Raw genomic sequence first — 6,768 nt, forward strand, 5'->3', positions numbered from 1 at the left:
TCTCCACCACAAACACAAGCATTAGCTTTTAGTGGATCATCCACTAATCCTATCAAAATCAGTCAACCTCAGAAGTCAAAATGTTTATGTTCATATTGGCTGTTTTTGCTTAAAAGTGAGTAGGTTTTGACTTTGTTTTAAAAAATATAGAGAGGGCAACTGTTGAGAGGTTTTATGTAGAGCAAAAACGTTGATTTTCAGAATTCCAGCTCCTAGTTTGTATTACAAAAGGAATTCATCACCGATTAACCTTCATTTCCATTTGATCATCTCGACACAGACCAGGGAGAAACAATAAAACATTTATTCTACAAACCCTTCAAGGCAGAGTGCAGAGTTGTTGTCTTTTGAATCACTCTTATTATTACACAAAAGAGCAAGAGCACCGTAAAACGATTGAGTAACAGCTGCTTAAGTGTCTGTTGGTGGTGCTGAAGTGAGTAATCCTCTTTACAGTTACAGAAAATCTCTTTAGCAGGAAACAAATATTGGTCCAAACAAACACTGTTTCATTAGGTCTTCATTGTTGTTTAGAGGCTTCAACAACAGCTCTGCCAGAGAAGATCAAACACTGTGAAACCAATGTTTGCACGTTTGCTCAAAGATCTAAAAAAATTCAGTTATTTTTACAGTTACCACATTGGCCCAGACAATGATTAGGTAGAGACACGTTTCTTTGGTATGTTTTATGGCATAAACAAACTCTTTATGCTCACATAGTGGACAAAAGGCCAAAGTTCACCAACGTCTCATGACCAGACAACGCCAGGTCAAAAACACACAACACTCCCTGTCCTTTCCCTCCTCCTTTATTACATGTTCATCATTGTGGTGCAAAGCGTTGCATGTCTTCCTTTTAATTAAGCTTCTCTGTGAACAAGACAATATCTCTGGTCATACTGAGGCCAAGGTAATGGCATTTATTGTTGGACATCTGTTGGCCTGAGGTCAAACACATCCTACTTAGGGTTCTTCGTTGTACTATAGGTGACAATTCAATCATTCACTTTTTTGTTATAATTTATTTATGTACAGATGAATCCTGTCAAAAGCAGGGAAGTGGAAGTTTTACACAAGCAGAATGACACAATGACCTGGTCAGGACCAACTTTCACCACAAGGTCCATTAAGAAAAATGGCATTTGCCCATTACAATTAAACTATGTTTAAATCTGTAATTCTATTTCCAGATTTTCTAAAAAGGAAGTGCAGCGTCTGGACTTGACTTAAATATTTCTTAGCCAAGATTTCCATAGCAAATAATTTAAACCCACCTCTGTCCTAATAACCTTACATCTTCATTAAAATTAAAATAAAATGCTTTCTTTGCTGCAGTACCAAAGTCTACAAGTATGAACTAAGTACAAAAGTCTTTGTACTAGAGTTTGCTTACATATATTGGTACTTACTTACAAATTACTAATTTAGATTGTGGAAATGGAGATAATTTGTTCATATTGTTTTTACTGCTTTGCAGCCTGTTCTTGCTAGTGTTTTCACAAAGAGATTTTGAGATTTTATGTTGTTAAATAACGAAAAGGTGAAAATGTTCCTGCCTGCAAAAAAATGTGACTTCGGTTTTAATTGGATGATGTTACGTGGATCTAAAAATAAGTAAATGACTCGTAGCTTCATATGATTTTGGAGATCTTTTATCCACAGAGCAATGATCACAGACTTCAGATCTGGCAACCTAACGTCCCATAATTACACAACCCTCAAACTGCTATGTTGGGAATATTACATGCCTGCAAAACAGAAGAAGAAAGAAAGAAAAGTTGGTTCCATAAAATTCAGATCTGCTCCTCGACCCCTCTCTTCAGTTCCTTCATTTAACTGGGAATTCAGCGGGCACATTGTTGGGGTAACAATGCTTAATACCAACAATAGCCAGCTCTCCAAGTCATCTCCCAGCTTGACTTCAAGTACCCACAATTGTCCTTTATTGTTATGGTAGCAAATCTGTGAGGGTGGTAAAAAGAGGTGTGGGGGGTTGGGATTGACCTCAGCAGAGTCCTCATGTAGTCTACAACACTCACTCTGCAGCTTAAAGAACATCAGACACAATGCAGTGGAGGAATTTGGCTGGTTTTTGGGGGGACTGACATCAGAATTGTCCCCATCTGCTATGCAAGAGGGTGTCCTCCCTTTCCCCACGACCTCCATGACACAGGGACCTACGGACTCTGACCTCTGATTTTCTCCTTCTTTTTTCAATAAAGAAAAAAAAACTGTAGCAGTTTTAGAGCTCGGACCAGTCAGCGGGTATGCAAAGTAAAGCAGATGCAAAGAAAGACAAGATAAATAATTCACATTGCTCCCCTGGGGATGTAAAACAACATATTCTGACCCCCCACCCCCCATCCCACCCCAAAACTCACCCATTCAAAATTAGAATGAGAGTGAGATCAGCACTCTGCAAGTTTTACCTGCGAACAGCTTTTGCATACAGACATTGTGTATCTGTCTGTGCCTGGAATGCATTAAAAAATATTTAATTAATTGTCTTTTTATTTTCTTCTTAACAACAGGCTGCACAGCATAAATTTATGAATTACAGTTACAGCTGTTTACATTAAAATGGCAACTACACATCAGGGACCATGATTTTTTTAAGTTTATGTTTACATCCTAAATATTCAGTATTGGTTTCACACTCTGGTAAGTTTACATAAAGTCACTATAGGGCAAGTCAAATCAGTCTGAGAGAAGCATGTGAGCAACATACACATTAAATGTGTTGGAGCCACATCCCTGACCTTAGTACAGAGTCCTCGCTTACTGAGTTAAACTGCCACCTGGTGTTCGTCCCACGTCAGTAACTGATTAAAGACCTGATGCCCACTCACATATTACTGTGGAGTAGCCTGGATGCTGTTGAAACAATAGACTAGGACATAGAAAATAAAGACTTAGGACATAAAACAGTATATAGAAGTATTATCAACCTAAAAAACCATTGAGTCAAACTATCTTGAAAAAATGCACCGTCTGAATGACATTTCATTACCATTACTGATGTATTATTGTGTGAATAGCATTTTGAAGTTGTAACTTGTTAAAAACTTAAATCTGGAGACACGTTGATAAACTGTAAAGACTGCTACTACTGTTTATTGTTTGATACTTTTTCATTGTGTGTATTTTAAATATATATACATAGATTGTTCTGCTGAAATACAGGAAACCAGCCCTGCACATCTGAGCTGGTTCTTAACATTAACCAAATAAAAGGTCAAATTAATACAATTGTTTTGTGAAAAATATATTTTTAAAAACATTTTCTGGAATCGTTGCAAAAAAGCTCTGATAAACTACTGCAATGAAACAAGAACAAATCATGCCTTTGATCTGTTACCAACTCACAGACAGAGATAGCTGCCTAAAAATAACTCCACTACAAGTAGAAGTGCCACTACAAATTCTGTGCTGAATTTGAAGTGTTAAGTACATGCTCTAAAGTGTATTTTAGGTGCTAAGGTAAAAGTACTCCATCAATAAAACAATGAATTTAAAATACTCCTGAATTGGATATGGTTAATAACAAAAAAATACAATTTTACTCCAAAACAAAAACTGGACAGCTGCTAAAGCTTAAAACAATTTTAACAATATGATTCACTGACATACACCCTCATTTGTTATTGGTTTATATTATGTATTAGGAAGCTTAATCTGCAAAGTAACTAAAGCTGTCAAATGAAAGTAAAGTAATATATAATGAAAATACTCTGGAGAAAATACTTACAGCAGCCTACTTGCATAATTATACATAGTATACACTGTGTATTAACAAGATCTGAAACAGCAAAGTTCTACAAGTGTAAGAAGTATGTGGATTACAGAAATTATTAAAGTTTTTATCCATTAAATTTTTCTAATTAAAGTAGATTTTCAAGGTGTAATTTACCCCTATAGTGCAGTACCTGTTATGATGTCCACTAGATGGCACAACAACGACGGTTTTAACCCAACAACTCTCTCTCTCTCTCTCTCTCTCTCTCTCTCTCTCTCTCTCTCTCTATTTTTAACTTATGTACAACATAGTTGTATAGATTGTTGTACACAAAGTTTGCATCACCTTATTTTTAACAGTACAAAAGTTTTCTTCATCAATAAAATAATTAATGCACAATCAGGTAGTTCAAATGTCCCATATTTAGAAATTAAAGTAAATTGTTAATCATTTATCAAGGAGGGATGCAAATCTTTGCACTGATGTAATTGTATTTTACTATAATTTTATTTTACATGCTCTTTGACCCTTTTTGTTGATTATGATGATAAAAGAACATTTGTACTTGCTAATTTGTTCAGGAAATTAGTTCAGTCATCTGACAATGGTCATCTGCTTAGCGGAAAATTATTTCCGTGAATTCAATGAAATAAAATTGAAAAAAAGCAGGAGATGAATGTACATGTTTTATACCAGATCATTTTTATAAAGCACTATTATTGGAAACACACTTGATGCAAGTTAAACTTCAAGAGTCAGACCAGCAATGCCAAATTTGTTTTCTAGTTTAGGATACATATATCTGGAGTCAAAAGAAGCAATTTTAAGAAATCTTTCAAAATAGAAAATGTCATGAATTGATATTTTGGGTAAAATAAGTACAAAGACATTGATGTAAATAGTTTACTGACCATAATTAACATAAGCAGAAACAATAAAAGCTTTTCCACCCTCAGCACAGCTATTAACATATTGGCAGTCCAAGCTCAAGGTACAGCTTCTAATAAAAGTGAAAAGTTACATCAGCCGTCTTATACAGGAAATTCATAAATTCACAGTAAAACATGACAGAACAAATTTTGAACTTTGGCCTACACTGTATTTTATATGCAATATATAAACTCTGGGTCTCACCATATCTGGTGCTCAGGACAATTGTGGGGATCCTGGAACAATAAATGACTAATCACACTCATGGTTCCATAGAAATTGATTTCTAGAAATTATATTATTAAATTTTTTTTATTATTAAAAAGCACCTTAATATTTTCAACAAGCATTCTTCATGACAAACAGATGGCTGGGAGGAGAAGTATCGCTGTGTTCACCATCTGACCTGAAAATGAACCAATTTAAATTTGCAAACTTCTTATGGCTACCTTTCTAAATAAAAATATAGATGTCTGTACAAACACCTTAAAATCTGACAACCTTTTTCCTAAAAGGTTTGATTTATTAGTTTTTCTGAATTAGATTCACCTGCATTGTAGATTCTCCTAATTCAGTGCAAGCTGGTAGCTTTCATACAGAAAGCTGTGGGGGCAAGGGTACCAATGTAGAGATCATAGAACAGGAGAAGTGCCTTTACACCTTTGGATAATGTATACAGTTGTGAATGAGAGTTTACATACACTCATCATGGGCATGTCTGTCATGACATTAGGATTTTTTTTCTTTGAACAGTTTATTTTATGCTATGAAGTTGAGTTATACAGCAAACATGTTTAATATGTAGTCATAACCAAACTACATAGCCAGAACTCTGGTTAGATATTTGACAACACTTCTTTTGGTAGAGCTAAATGAAATGTGTTGCTTTTGTGGCACAGACCTGATTTTTAAGCATGGTCAACATAATTTTAATAGGTTTGAAGTCCAGACTTTGGGAAGGCTATTCCAAAAGATTAATGTTAGCCTGTCAACTTCCTGAAGGTCATGATTAAGAGGCCTTGGACATGGCAAATTAAAAGACATTCCCTATCAGATGTTCCTGTCAGAGCCGTAAAAAATGGCATTTGGGATGAAGCTGAAAAAACTTTCTGGGACATTGTTGGTGTGTGCTTAACATTTCTTTCGGTGTCTGTTTGGCTGTTGGTCAACTGACTGTAGGCAGAGACGTTTGAGTTCACTGTCTGGTGCTATGGACACAAGCTTGCTTTCCAGCTTACTGAAACCTCTGTGGACAAAACCTCTGTTTTGTCCACATCAGTTTTAAGCAAAGTTGATGCCTCTTCAAGAACCTAAAATAAAAATAATATATTAGTATTCTACCACAATATCATGCAGTAGCAAAATAGTAGCAAAAATTTAAAGAAGACAGAATTTCAAACATCAATTATTATTTATACAAAAACTCAATTATGTAATGCCTTTGTGTTTGTTGACCCTAGTACTGTTCTAAGGCTTTAGGCACATAAATTCATGTCATTACAGCCAGGCATCTGACTGGTACCAAGTTCAGTGCAAGTATACTGTGGACACTAGTATAACACTTTCATTAAATTGCTCACCTACAAAGTCTTGCTGATAACCTACCAATTCATTTTCAACAAGCCAAAGTCATTTTGTGGTCCGTGGACGACTGCCTTTACCAACTGAGCTACAGCCGCCACTACTATTAATGGTGCATCTATTAATTTTCTATATTGATAAATACATCGGTAATTGGTTAATTATTATATTAAAAAATATATCAAATGTCCATCAGTGCTTTCCCTATTGCCTATATGTTTTGTAGTTTATATGATAAGAGAAATGGACACGAATTCTCAAAGCTAAAAGTCAAACCAGGAAATGTTTTGTCTTTTTTATTTAACAAATTACTTGAAAAATTACATGATTATAACAATTATTCTAATTATTTTATTGTATTTGGTTTTTTATGTCAACCAGAAGCTAGAAGATAGCAATTCTGTTTGTCTTCCCTCTCTCCTCCCTCATCTTAAATGGTATCGTCCAGCTTCTTATAGACTGAAAACACCTCAAGTAATGGGCCATGGGCAGGGCAGGGATAGTTGGAGGATGAGGGTTGA

This window comes from Channa argus, chromosome 16, assembly GCF_033026475.1.
Source record: "Channa argus isolate prfri chromosome 16, Channa argus male v1.0, whole genome shotgun sequence".
Lineage (NCBI taxonomy): Eukaryota > Metazoa > Chordata > Actinopteri > Anabantiformes > Channidae > Channa > Channa argus.